Below are 15,215 nucleotides of genomic sequence, written 5' to 3'. Positions count from 1 at the left end.
ACGGTTAAACAACTTATTAGAAACGCAAGACAGCCAATACGAACTGCTAGAAAAACAGCCGCGCTTAAAGGATGTCCTCAGCGTCGAGGAACATGTGCTAGGGTGTATGTGCGACTCGTTCAGATCATGACTTCAAAAAAATAAAAAAAAAATTGAAGTAGCCATGATTGGTACCAATGAATAGGATATAGCTTCTCTATCCTAGATTTCTATGATATATGGAATTTGTGGTTTCCTTTGGTGCAAATCCAGTTATCTAAATTGGAAATAAGAAGCAATTCCTCCATTGGTAGCAAATAGTTATCCATTAAGCGGAGGAAAAAGTAATAAAAAGAAAAAGGCTTATGTTCCTTTATCTTAAAAGAACGGACTAACAGGGTCAGCTACTTAGCTAACTTTCATAATTAAATGCCGTCACTGTATGGATAACTCTTATTGTGAAAAGAGCTATTTACTCTATAATGGATAGGTAGAGCCAAAGAATGTGAACTATACAAGTTCACAATACCTTTTGATAAAAGAAGGGGCTCCGGTGTATAGAGAGGGCCTCGCCGTTTAAAAGGGAACCATAGAAACGATGGAACCCACTATTTTTTTAGTATCATTAGAATTAATTTGTTATTTCGCATAGAAATAACTGAAGGGAGTAGAAAAAAAATCGTGGTTGGGAAGGTTACTATAGCAAAAGCCATTGGAATTAATATTTTATATATCGGAATAATTCGTTTTGTTATTAATGGGGAAAAGGATGGCTAAAAGAAGAGAAATCATTAGTTATTCATTAAGGTTAATTTGATTCAATGACCAGAGTTCCGCGAGGATATATAGCCCGGAGACGACGAACAAAAATGCGTTCATTTGCCTCAAATTTTAGAGGGGCTCATTTAAGACTTAATCGAATGATTACCCAACAGGTAAAAAGAGCTTTTGTTTCCTCTCATCGAGATAGAGGTAGGCAAAAGAGGGATTTTCGCCGTTTGTGGATCACTCGGATAAACGCAGCAACGCGGATATTTAAAGTATTCGATAGTTATAGTAAATTAATACACAACCTATATAAGAAGAAATTGATTCTTAACCGTAAAATGCTTGCACAAGTCGCTGTATCAAATCCAAATAACCTTTACACGATTTCCAAGAAAATCAAGATCATCAATTAAAAGGATAAATAAAGTAATATACTGGAATAATAAAAACCGAATTCCCGGAGAGGGGACTCCGGGAAGACACAATAATTTAAGATTAAGTGGTAGGAATCAACGAGCTGGATTACTTTCTTTATAATATATATAGGCCTGGCCCTTTCGAATAAAACATCAACAATCGGAACTTAAGTTCCGATTGTTGTTTCTTAAATTTTGGTTATAGTTTCTTACGTTTCGATTGGAACTGTACTTTTGCGTTAATTGAGGAATATGTCTATTTTTTCTGGGTCTAGAACCTGTAATTATTGAAATTGACTGGGCTTGAAATTGCTTTTCGTTCTCATAGTTACGAAATGGTAAGAAAGATAAAATACGAGCCTGTTTTATAGCAAGAGTAATTAATCGTTGTTGTTTCAAGGTTAATCGATTTATTCGTCTCGATAATATTTTTCCCTGTTCACTAATAAATCGATTAATCAAACTCATGTTTCTATAATCAATTCGATCTCCCGGGCCAATCCGAGGACGCCTACGAAAAGGTTGTTTGGATTTACGAAAAGTTTGCTTGGATTTACGAAAGGGTTGCTTGGATTTATTAAAAGTTTGCTTGGATTTACGAAAGGGTTGCTTAGATTTAAGAAAAGGTTGTTTAGATGTATACATGATTTATTCCTTATTTAAAATTTTAAAATTAATAAAAGAAATGAAATTTCTTTATTTTATTAATTTAGGATCGAGAAGAAGTAGTCTTTCTTTGATCCATATCTTAATCTTATTTGATTCATATTATAGTATATGAATACCCTCTAGACATATGAAATAATATCTACCTAAAATAATATGAGTTGATTTTTATTTTGTATTGTATCTATGTTTTATTTATATATTAAATAAAATAGGAAGTTCTTACTCTTTCTGTTCTTTGGAAAGATCGAACACACGATCTTCCTATTTCTTTATTTCGTGATGAGTCGTGTGCTTGCGACAATAACGACAAAATTTTTTGAATTCTAATTGTCCGGGTGTATTGTGGCGATTCTTTTCAGTACTATATCTAGAAATTCCCGTCGATTCCTCATTGGCACCTTTTCGAACACAACTGATGCATTCCAAAATAACTCTGATTCTAACATCTTTCCCCTTGGCCATGAACCTCCTTTTCTTTTTGGTTGGATTGACTTAACTTAATTCTTCTACTTATTTATTCTTTTATTCTTCTATTTTGAATCCGAAGAAGAAGAATAAAATCCATTAGAATATAATTTTTTTGAAATTCTTAAATTAAGTAATAAAAAATAGAGAAATAATTAAAGAATACAATCCTTGTCGAATTAGCAAAGATTTTGTTTCGAAATCCTTTCATTTAATTAGTCAGCCGGGCCTTTTTCTATGCTCTGATTTCTTTGGATATCGCTTTTAATTGAATTTCCGTTTTCCAAAATGGGATTTACCAAAATTTTTCATGACTCTGAGGTTCAGCCCAATCCAGCATTTCGTTCTTTTTCCTTCCGATACTAAAAAAGGATTGAAAAGGGTAAAAATTTCTTCATGTCATGAAGAATTCGATTTCTCGCATAGCAATAACTAGAATTAAAAAAAAGGGAACGACAAAGCATCTGGGAATAAACGATTAATTTCTATCAATAAACCTGCTAAAGCAGCAAACCATAGAGTACTTAGCACAGGTGCTACAGAGAGATATGTTTTTATATTCCGCATTGAAAATCCTCCTTCCTTATTGGAATACGTATATGATCAGAAACTCTTGCCCAAGAACGTTATGCTATATATAAAATGAACCATATAGACGAAATTTCCCTATCCCTAAAAAAGAAAAAGATGACACCCTTCTTCCTACACATTACCATAGTAATCTTTCTTTTATAGGCGAAATTCGATTGGATTTTAAATGTATATCATTCCTTGATTATATGAGATGAGACCAAAAAGAAGAAATGACGGGAGGGTTCTATATAGATAGAGAAAGAAGAAGAAAATTACGATATGGAAAAGAAGACAGGAATTGTGTACAATGGCATTGTACAACAATTTGGAAAAGGGATGTAGCGCAGCTTGGTAGCGCGTTTGTTTTGGGTACAAAATGTCACAGGTTCAAATCCTGTCATCCCTACCTATTACTTATTTCTTCTTTATGGGCAGTAGCGAAGAGATTGATTAAAGGTAAAGTGGGTATAACTTGAATTTGTGCAGACTATACGTACGTGAGATACGTTAGGAGTAGAAAAGAGTTTTCTTTTTGAATGAATGACAGCGCTCTTAGTTCAGTTCGGTAGAACGCGGGTCTCCAAAACCCGATGTCGTAGGTTCAAATCCTACAGAGCGTGATTCCATCTATCTTATGTCGAACCAGAGTAAAGTAACTTAACAAAAGAAAGTTGAATTGCAACTCCAATTTGACCTCCTCCAGACCAAGGAGGAGGTCAATCAAAAAAAAATATTACTCAATCAAAGATCCAACTGATCCCCACGCCTGTATTGCAAATACGCAGTCACGAATAATCCCGCTAAAGTAATAGGAATTAGGCCTAAGACGATTCCAAATAGAAAAACTTCAATCATTTCGATTTGTTCGAGGGGATAAAAAAATAGATACGATCTATCCCTAAATAGTACTATAAATTATCCACGAATCTCAATGACCAAGAAAAGAATTCGTAATTAGTGGGGAAAAGAGTCGTAGAATACCCGGAATCCAAAAGAAATATTTTTATTTTCTGACTTATTCAGTCAATTCAAATAAGACGTATCTTGTTCAAACCAATAAATAAAGCTGGGGTTATAGTTAAAGCAGCCAATAGAAAACCGAAATAACTAGTTATAGTAAGCATGAAAGGGTTAAATTCCATTTATTTTTTTACTATACTACATATGTTGGTAAAGCACTTACCTAAGTTATGGAAAATTCATAATTTATCAGTTATTTTAGATAATACTAAAAAACAAGATAGAGTGAGATACAGAAGTGTAAAAGAAAGTGGATTCATCAGATGATACATGAGTCACTAATTCCGAATCAAGAGATTTGTTGTGGAATTTTTCCATTGAGTAAAGTAATAATATTAAAAACAACATCATCTAACCCCATTGAAAAATTCAATTGTATTTTCAGGGGAATTTTGGAATAAGAGAGAAATAAACAATTGAATTTGAAAAAAAAACTACTTCCTATTTTGGATTATTTCTTTAGGATTTAACCCTCTTTTTTGAGTGAAAGGGGGAATTTCCCCCTATTCTTTCTTATTTTAACTGATTGTATTCCATATGGAATAAGAGGAGAAGAAAAGCATTCCACTATCCCCTGAAGGGCCCTTAAAAAAAGAAACCTCTTCCTTAAATTTACTTTATTTTTATTCCTTTTTCGAAAACGAGTCGCTTCAATTATCCTTTGAAGTTCTATCTTCTGTCTTTCCCTATTTCATCTCGTAAAGTTCCACGCTCGCAATTTAGTCAAGAAAGTTAGACCTAATCCAACAAACAAGACAAGGATTAATCACAAATCTTGATTCTTCAAATAATGTTTTCTTTCTTTCATAACAGATTATCCACTATTCGATTTTCTATTTATTAGATATTATGTTAACCAATTAAATTATTTATAAATTATTTAAAAGGAAAGATTGGATTCGAAGAAAACTTTTCACCAAAAAAGGATAGATTTCACATATACTTGTCCTTGTATTGTGTAAGTATGAGAATATCTTTCCTAAATTCTTTATCCAAAGCTATTGATCATTAACTTCAACTTCTATTTTCCCAAGATTTTGGCCGCTATTCCGAATTCTTCTACTATTCCGAAGCCAATGAAAATAAGTAGGACTCCAAAAAAGTGGGTTTTCTATTGATGCCTTGAACAACATATAGCTTACCTATAGACAAAGAACAAAGAAGATAAAAAAGGAATTATGTTTCGGAACCAAGCAAAACTGGATTGCTGTGCCATAGGAAGGATAGCTATACTAATTCGGTATACTCAAAATACACCTTTGGTACAAAATTGACAATCTCACAAGGATGAAATACCAGTAATTTTTTATTTACTGGTTGATCCCATCTTTTACGGAATCAATTCCTTTTTTGAATGTACAAAAATTTGGGGAGCTCAGCATGTCTGGAAGCACGGGAGAACGTTCTTTTGCTGATATTATTACCAGTATTCGATACTGGGTTATTCATAGCATTACTATACCTTCCCTATTCATTGCGGGTTGGTTATTTGTCAGTACGGGTTTAGCTTATGACGTGTTTGGAAGTCCTCGGCCAAACGAGTATTTCACGGAAAGCCGACAAGGAATTCCTTTAATAACCGACCGTTTTGATTCTTTAGAACAACTCGATGAATTTAGTAGATCTTTTTAGGAGGCCCTCAATGACCATAGATCGAACCTATCCTATTTTTACAGTGCGATGGCTGGCTATTCACGGACTAGCTGTACCTACTGTTTTTTTCTTGGGATCAATATCAGCAATGCAGTTCATCCAACGATAAACTAAATTCCAACTATAGAACTATGACACAATCAAACCCGAATGAACAAAATGTTGAATTGAATCGTACCAGTCTATACTGGGGTTTATTACTCATTTTTGTACTTGCTGTTTTGTTTTCCAATTACTTCTTCAATTGAGAGAAAAGAAGAGAGTAGTAAGAACTCTCTTATCCCATTTGGAAGGATACCATCCTTATAACATAACTATCCATGACTGTTTTTGTCTCTAGCATGACCACTTGATAAAATGTGGAGGAAAGTAGGGGAAATGGCCGATACTACTGGAAGAATTCCTCTTTGGCTGATAGGTACGGTAACTGGTATTCCTGTGATTGGTTTAGTAGGTGTTTTCTTTTATGGTTCATATTCTGGATTGGGTTCATCTCTATAGTAATCGGAGGGATCGGATTGGAAACATGAAAAAGTAGGAGCTTAGCGGGTCCTTACCCCCCCTTTTTTTTATCTGATTAGAGCGGAAAGGACCCGCGGAATTCTTACTCTTATAACGCGACTTTAATCTATTCGATTCACTCTTATGAAGCAATAAGAAAAAGAGATCAATCGAGGATCCAATACAATATTTTATTCCACGAAGGGAGTCTCCTGGAAATCATTGATTTAACTTAGAGTAATAAACTAATAAAACCTTAATCAAAACTACTCAACTAGCCTAAAAAAAACCACCCTTCAACGGAAAAGTTTACGTTTTTTTTGCAAAATTTCTGTAAGTTCTAAATTGAACTTAATCGAACAAGTCAAGCAATTCTATTTGCTCACAATCACAATAAATTTGTCCCCCGCCATATTCCCTTCCCCTCTGTTTGTGCACTACCTCCCCTGAACCTAAGCAAAAGAGGGCCAAGAGACAGACCCGAATAAAGAAGAAATTGTAACCTTTGACGAATAGAAAGAAAAAGGATTCTTATTTCGAGACAAGAAAAGAAGAATCGGCACAAGAAAAAGGCCTTTTTGTCTTTTTCTTGTGCCGAATAGACGATTAACAAGACCAGCAATCCCTTCGAAAAGGAAGAAATCCTTTTATTGTTCTCGCCTTTGCCTTGGATTCTCTTCTTTTGCATGAGATAGAAATAAGGAATTCCAGACATCTCGCAAACAAAAAAAAGTCTAAACAAAAAAAGGATTTCCAAAATAGATCATAGATAATTCTAACAATTGCCAATAAATCCCGGCTTTTTACCAAGTTGATGGTAAGAAATCCCGGGACCTAGAAATTCATTTCGTACAATTGAACCTTTTCAAACTGTTTCTTTTTGAGAACCAAAAAAACTTGTGCCAAAATAACGGATGCGAAGAAGAACAAAAGGCCTTGGACGCGTAATGGATCCTGAAGCACTATTTCTGCATCCCCCTGACCAAATCCTCCCACATTGGGATTACTTGTTAATGGTTGATCAAGCTTGATGGATTCCCCCTCTGAAACAAGAAGTTCTGGCCCGGGAGGTATAATATCAATCAATTGGCGTCCATCCGATGCATCCACTATGGATATTTCATACCCCCCTTTTTCTTTACGTAGTATTTTTTTTACTATACCTGTTGACGTAGCATTATAGACCGTATTGTTACTCTTGCTACCATCAGGATAGATCTGCCCTCTTCCTCGGTTTCCCCCTACATATATGGGATATTTTAAGAAATGAGCATCTTTCTTCGTAGCAGGATCAGGGGAAAGAATGGGAAAGACAATTTCACTATATTTCTTACCGGGAACAGGGCCTATCACAAGAATATTTTTTTTATCGGGACGATAACTCTGAAAAGAGAGATTTCCTATCTTTTCTTTCAACTCAGGGGAAATACGGTCGGGCGGCGCTAATTCGAATCCCTCGGGCAAAATAAGAACAGCACCCACATTTAACCCTCCCTTTTTCCCATTAGCAAGAACTTGTTTCAGTTGCATATCATAAGGAATTCGGAGAACTGCTTCAAATACAGTATCGGGAAGCACAGCTTGGGGAACTTCAATATCCACGGGCTTGCTAGCTAAATGGCAATTGGCGCATACAATTCGTCCAGTTGCTTCTCGTGGGTTTTCATAACCCTGCTGCGCAAAAATGGGATATGCATTTGAAATAGATGTCCGAGTTATTACGTATATCATGATCGATACAGAAATCGATCGAGTCATCTGTTCCTTTACCCAAGAAAAAGTATTTCTATTTTCCATGTCCAATCGCAGATCCCAGAATTTCTACAATAAATTAGATAGGTAGCTAAGCTAATCTAGTTCCCTATACACGAGTCTGTTGTCATTCTACTGCAACAGTTGTACCGGAATGATGAATACCTTTAAGCAGGTAGAAATAGAAAGAATTTTGCTAAAATGGAAAGGGGCCTTTTTCTAAAGAAAGAAAGATGCTAATTTGATTAATATCAGGAGATCAAATGAATTTATGCTTCACTAATTGAATGATAAATGACTACAAGCGAAGGGGATAGACGGTTTAAACAAAAAAAGACCCAAAATTTCAAACATGTATCTAGAATTACTGGAAAACTACAAACAAAAATAGTAAAAATTAGCTCGTTAGGAGCCCATCCAAGATCGTTGTAGACCCAACGAATTACTAGTTCCCAACCCCGGGTGGAGTGAAATCCAACAAAAAAATCAGTAACCAAAAGGATAAAAAAAGCTTTTATTGAGTCATTTAAGTTATGGAAGAATTCCTGAACCCAAGAATTCCAAATGACAAGTTCCTCTTTACCAAAAAAAAAAGAACTAAGAATAGCCAAACAGATTATATTTGTCGAGAAATGCAAAATGATATGGAGATGATCTTCATTATCTATTTTGACCCATTGTATTATTTCCTTGTGTATTCCTATAGGAGGTTTTTGTACATGTGTCTTTGGTTTCTCTTTTATCATCTCGTCCAAGAGAGAAAGTTCTTCTAATTCTATGAATCTTTCTAGAATCCTTTTCTCTTGAATATCAGTTAAGAGAGTTTCAGATTGTCTGGTATTCCACCAATTCTTAATCCAAAGTTCCAGACATTTGTTAACTGAGAAAGAGGCCCCCCAGGGCAAAAGTACGATAAATACAAGATATAGTAAAGAAGGCAATGCTTTCTTTTTTTTCATTTTTGATCTATAAATTGAGTTGTTAATGAATCCGCTTCATTCGCTGACTCTATGATGATATTTTTTTTTCTTTGAAGCAAAAACTCTATAGCAAGGTTTGAGACCCTGTATCTATTCTTCTTTTTTGTATTGTATATTAGTGGAATTTCATTGCATTGGGTTCTTTCTTATATCTAGATGGAGTGGAATAGAAAAAAAGATGAAAATGGAAAGAATAGTATGCCATATATCCCACTTGGGCAAAATAAATTTAAAGAAATTTTATCTTATCCTCGTTTGTTCCTTCCTTTAGATAAATACTAAAAAAGCCCCTTACAATACAATAACAAATCAAATTTCGGAGGGACTTCCTCCCCATGTTGAGAAAACTTTTCTTCTTCCAATTCTTCTTCATTCTATTCAGTTCCAAAAAATACAATGGATATTCAAAATACTTCAATTGGTACGCGCAAGAAATAGGCCAATTCGGCAGCTTTTTGTTCAATTTCTCGTGGAGTAAAAAACTTATCATCAGTACGAGTCAAGGGAATGACCCCCTGGCCCCGGATTTCCATATAAAGGATACGACGAGGATAAAAACCCTCTTTAACCTGAATTCTAATTGATTGGATATCCCGCATAAGGAATCGAAGGAAGACGCGACGTTTTATTCCAGGGAATCCCCAACGAAAAATGCACACGATTCCCTCTTTTCTATCGAATCGGTCATAACCACTACCTACATTCCACAAAATAGCACACCACAAGTAGGAGCTAATGAATAAGCCCGCGATTCCGTAGAAAGACATCACGACCCCCTGCGGAAAAAAAAGAATTTGTTGAGATGGAAGTATAGATATCATATTCTTACCAAGATAACTGGAAACCCCAACTGATAAGAATCCTAGTGAACCTAGAAAAAGAATAGAGGCCCAGAAAAAATTACCCCTTTTTCGAGAACCTTTTAGAAGTTCTACCCATATGTGTTCTGATCGCCAATTCATATTAGATATACTAAATCCAGCAGCAGTCGATTGAAATTGAGAGAATAAGCTAAATGATTTTGACTTTACTTTTTTTGATTCTGAAATCGCCTTCAGCAACTAGTACTCTTGTGAAATAATAGGTTAGATACACTGACTTTCTATTCAAAAAATATTCGTTGATTCAATTAAAATAAAAATAGCTATACCCGGCTCCGCATATTCATGCATTTATGCTTGTAGCCTATATCCGCATCCATAGCCGTTTTTCATTTGTGTGTAGAAAGAGCCACATACCCTACCATATTCTATTACTTACACTTACTTACACTAAAAAATACTAGACAATCTTATTTTTCTGCACATAAAGAAATAAAGAAGCCATTGCAATTGCCGGAAATACTAAGCCTACTAAAGGCACGAAAATCGAAGGTAAGTTTAAATCCGTCATAGAATAGGTGTCTCAATTCAAATTAACTATTTCTATCTATTCGAAAAATGTCTTAAGATTCTTATGATATAATTAAGTATATCTATTATGAGGAATATTGACTATTGTATTTTTTAGTTTGCAAAATAAATATTTTTTATAGAAGACTTTTTTCTGTAAATACTGCGTATTTGATTCTATTATCATATGATAATAGTATATTTGATTTGTATTTATTTATTATACCTTTATATATTCTAGATATATAGAATAGGCGAATCTCGATTTGTGAAGTCTCATGATCGTATCATGATCCATTTTTATTCGGCTCAATCTTTTTTTTTTCTAAAAAAAAAGATTGAGCCGAGTTTAATTGCAGTCAATTAGAAGAATAAAGAAGAATTACTGCATTTCGTAACTTATTTTTTCTCTTTTTATTTTGTTTCTTTTTATTTAGACCTTCTTCATATTTAGTTTTATCTATTAATCGATAGTATCTACCGGCGCGAACTCGAATTTGATCGCCTTCCATACTTCACAAGCTGCGGCTAGTTCAGGACTCCATTTGCAAGCTGCTCGGATAATTTCATTACCTTCACGAGCAAGATCGCGCCCTTCGTTACGAGCTTGTACACAGGCTTCTAAAGCCACTCGATTAGCTGCTGCACCAGGTGCATTTCCCCAAGGATGTCCTAAAGTTCCTCCACCAAATTGTAATACAGAATCATCCCCAAAGATTTCGGTCAGAGCTGGCATATGCCAAACATGAATACCACCTGAAGCTACTGGTATAACACCTGGCATGGATACCCAGTCCTGAGTGAAAAAGATACCGCGAGCACGATCTTTTTCAATAAAATCGTCGCGCAATAAATCAACAAAACCTAAAGTGATTTCGCGTTCCCCTTCTAACTTACCTACTACTGTACCGGCGTGGATATGATCTCCCCCAGACATACGCAATGCTTTAGCTAATACACGGAAATGCATACCATGATTTTTCTGTCTATCAATAACTGCATGCATTGCACGGTGAATGTGAAGAAGTAAGCCATTGTCGCGGCAATAATGAGCCAAAGTAGTATTTGCGGTGAATCCCCCAGTTAAGTAGTCATGCATTACAATAGGAACACCTAATTCTCTCGCAAAAACAGCTCTCTTCATCATTTCTTCACATGTACCCGCAGTTGCATTCAAGTAATGCCCCTTGATTTCACCGGTTTCCGCCTGTGATTTATAAATAGCTTCGGCACAAAAGACAAAACGATCTCTCCAGCGCATAAATGGTTGTGAGTTTACGTTTTCATCATCTTTGGTAAAATCAAGTCCACCACGTAGACACTCATAACACGCTCTACCGTAATTTTTTGCAGATAATCCCAATTTTGGCTTAATAGTACATCCCAATAAAGGACGACCATACTTGTTCAACTTATCTCTTTCCACTTGGATACCGTGAGGCGGGCCTTGGAAAGTTTTTGAATAAGTAGGGGGAATTCGTAGATCCTCCAGACGTAGAGCACGTAGGGCTTTGAAACCAAATACGTTACCTACAATGGAAGTAAACATGTTAGTAACGGAACCCTCTTCAAATAGATCTAATGGATAAGCTACATAACAGATCCATTGACTGTCTTCCCCAGGAACAGGCTCGATGTGATAGCATCGTCCTTTGTAACGATCAAGACTAGTAAGTCCATCAGTCCAAACAGTTGTCCATGTACCAGTAGAAGATTCGGCAGCTACTGCAGCCCCTGCTTCTTCGGGCGGAACCCCAGGTTGAGGAGATACTCGGAATGCTGCCAAGATATCAGTATCCTTGGTTTCATACTCCGGGGTGTAGTAAGTCAATCTATAATCTTTAACACCAGCTTTAAATCCAACACTTGCTTTAGTTTCTGTTTGTGGTGACATAAGTCCCTCCTTACAACTCTTGAATTAAGAATTCTCACAATAACAAGGTCTACTCGATGTGAATTAGGCGTAAATGAAACTTTAGCAAAAATCTCATAAAAAAAAAGAGATATTCAATTAATAGCAACTCATTACAGAAAATTGAGGGCATGCTTAAGTTAATTAATATTTTTCATTCATATATAATGCGTATACCCTGTGTATGTTCTATCCTATAGGAATTTCACTATAGGAATTCGATAGGAATTGAGTTGTTGTTATGGTAAGTTAACACCGTTCGTTATTAAACCAAGGATTTGATTTAACAAATCCATCATTATTGTATACTCTTTGATAGATATAGCGCAACCCAAATCAATCCTTAACCTTTTTTTTTACAAATTATTAAAGGGCCCCTTTCTTATTTTGAAAAGAAATACCTAACTAAATACTAAGAAAATTTTCTGTTGACAGCAATCTATGCTTCACAGTAGTATATATTTTGTATAGCGAAGTCCTAGATAGGAAAGTAGAGTAGGCACAGATCCTCCACAAAAGGAAAAATCTATCTTATGAAAAAAAGATTGATTGAACTTTCCAACGGCCTCATTCCATGAGTAAAGGGTTGAAAGGGATTCGCTTGGGCAACGAAATCAAGTCCTGTTCCCCTTTTTTCTCTTATTGAATTAACTAATTGATTTCCTTTTTACTTTTGGATTTTTGGATATTTTTTTGGATTTGGTATTATTCAACAAGAAAAAAATAAAAATTTCGACAAATTCCTTTTTTTTTATTATGTGATAATTATGAGAACCAATCCTACTACTTCTCGTCCCGGGGTTTCCCCAATTGAAGAAAAAAGTACAGGCCGTATCGATCAAATTATTGGACCCGTGCTGGACGTCACTTTTCCCCCCGGTAAGTTACCTTATATTTATAACGCTTTGGTAGTCCAGAGTAGAGACACTGCCGATAAGCAAATTAATGTGACTTGTGAGGTACAACAATTATTAGGAAATAATCGAGTTAGAGCTGTAGCTATGAGTGCTACAGATGGGTTGATGAGAGGAATGGAAGTGATTGACACAGGAGCTCCTCTCAGTGTTCCGGTCGGCGGAGCTACTCTCGGGCGAATTTTCAACGTTCTTGGGGAGCCTGTTGACAATTTGGGTCCTGTAGATAGTAGTGCAACGTTCCCTATTCATAGATCTGCGCCTGCCTTTATCGAGTTAGATACGAAATTATCCATCTTTGAAACAGGTATTAAGGTCGTCGATCTTTTAGCTCCTTATCGACGTGGAGGAAAAATAGGACTATTTGGGGGGGCTGGAGTAGGTAAAACAGTACTCATCATGGAATTAATCAACAACATTGCTAAAGCTCATGGGGGCGTATCCGTATTTGGTGGAGTAGGGGAACGGACTCGTGAAGGAAATGATCTTTATATGGAAATGAGGGAATCCGGAGTAATTAATGAAAAAAATATTGAGGAATCAAAGGTAGCTCTAGTCTATGGCCAAATGAATGAACCACCGGGAGCTCGTATGAGAGTTGGTTTAACTGCCCTAACTATGGCGGAATATTTCCGAGATGTTAATAAGCAAGACGTGCTTTTATTCATCGATAATATCTTTCGTTTTGTTCAAGCAGGATCGGAGGTATCCGCTTTATTAGGGAGAATGCCCTCCGCGGTGGGTTATCAACCTACTCTTAGTACAGAAATGGGTTCTTTGCAAGAAAGAATTGCTTCTACTAAAAAGGGATCTATAACTTCGATCCAAGCGGTTTATGTACCTGCGGACGATTTGACTGACCCTGCTCCTGCCACAACATTTGCCCATTTGGATGCTACTACCGTACTTTCCAGAGGATTAGCTTCCAAGGGTATTTATCCAGCAGTAGATCCTTTAGATTCAACCTCAACTATGTTACAGCCTCGGATCGTTGGCAACGAACATTATGAAACTGCGCAAAGAGTTAAGGAAACTTTACAACGTTACAAGGAACTTCAGGACATTATCGCAATTCTTGGATTGGATGAATTATCGGAGGAGGATCGTTTAACTGTAGCAAGAGCGCGAAAAATTGAGCGTTTCTTATCACAACCGTTCTTTGTAGCAGAAGTTTTTACTGGTTCTGCAGGAAAGTATGTTGGTCTTGCAGAAACAATTAGGGGATTTCAACTAATCCTTTCCGGAGAATTAGATGGCCTACCCGAGCAGGCTTTTTATTTGGTGGGTAACATCGATGAAGCTAGCACGAAAGCTATAACCTTAGAAGAGGAGAACAAATCGAAGAAATGAAATTAAATCTTTATGTACTGACTCCTAAGCGAATTATTTGGGATTGTGAAGTGAAAGAAATCATTTTATCCACTAATAGTGGTCAAATTGGGGTATTACCAAACCATGCCCCCATTAACACAGCAGTAGATATGGGTCCTTTGAGAATACGCCTCCTCAACGACCAATGGTTAACGGCGGTTCTGTGGAGCGGTTTTGCGAGAATAGTTAATAATGAGATCATTATTTTAGGAAATGATGCGGAACTGGGTAGTGATATTGATCCGGAAGAAGCTCAACAGGCACTTAAAATAGCCGAAGATAACTTGAGTAAAGCTGAGGGTACGAAAGAATTGGTTGAAGCGAAACTAGCTCTCAGACGAGCTAGGATACGAATCGAGGCTGTCAATTGGATTCCCCCATCCAATTGAAGACAATCCAATGGTTTATAGTTGATACAAAGATAAAGGGAAGAGGGGTAGAAAAAGTTATTAGATAGCGAAGCGAAATAAGCCCAATGCTATCTAGTAATTTTTCTACCTACCTACCTACTATTGGATTTGAACCAATGACTCCCGCCGTATGAAAGCAATACTCTAACCACTGAGTTAAGTAGGCAATTTATGATCACAAAGGAAGACCCATTACTTCGATCGATTATATATCGAATCCCTTTTCTAAGCAATAACGCTTCCTTATTGGTATGTTATATACTAAACAGATACATATTTAAAGAGATACCCTCTGGCATTAGAGAATATTCATCTTGACAATAAATTATCTATATGTTAAGATATCTCTGATAAGGGCTATAGCTCAGTTCGGTAGAGCAACTCGTTTACACGTGCGCCAATGCTTTTCAAAGGAGCTTATTATGCAATGAATATTTTGGA

General features: G+C 36.1%; 2 non-coding genes across 2 annotated transcripts; both read left to right on the top strand.

Moving 5' to 3' along the window:
• The first annotated feature begins 3,202 nt into the window (after positions 1-3,202).
• TRNAP-UGG lies at positions 3,203-3,276 on the top strand. The gene has a single exon. It is a non-coding gene; the product is annotated as a tRNA-Pro (tRNA).
• A 140-nt stretch (positions 3,277-3,416) lies between these two features.
• On the top strand, positions 3,417-3,490 carry TRNAW-CCA. The gene has a single exon. It is a non-coding gene; the product is annotated as a tRNA-Trp (tRNA).
• Positions 3,491-15,215: the final 11,725 nt, after the last annotated feature.

Source organism: Brachypodium distachyon, chromosome 1, assembly GCF_000005505.3.
Source record: "Brachypodium distachyon strain Bd21 chromosome 1, Brachypodium_distachyon_v3.0, whole genome shotgun sequence".
NCBI lineage: Eukaryota > Viridiplantae > Streptophyta > Magnoliopsida > Poales > Poaceae > Brachypodium > Brachypodium distachyon.
The sequence above is the reverse complement of the archived record's forward strand: the minus strand, read 5'-3'. Positions and strand labels throughout refer to the sequence as shown.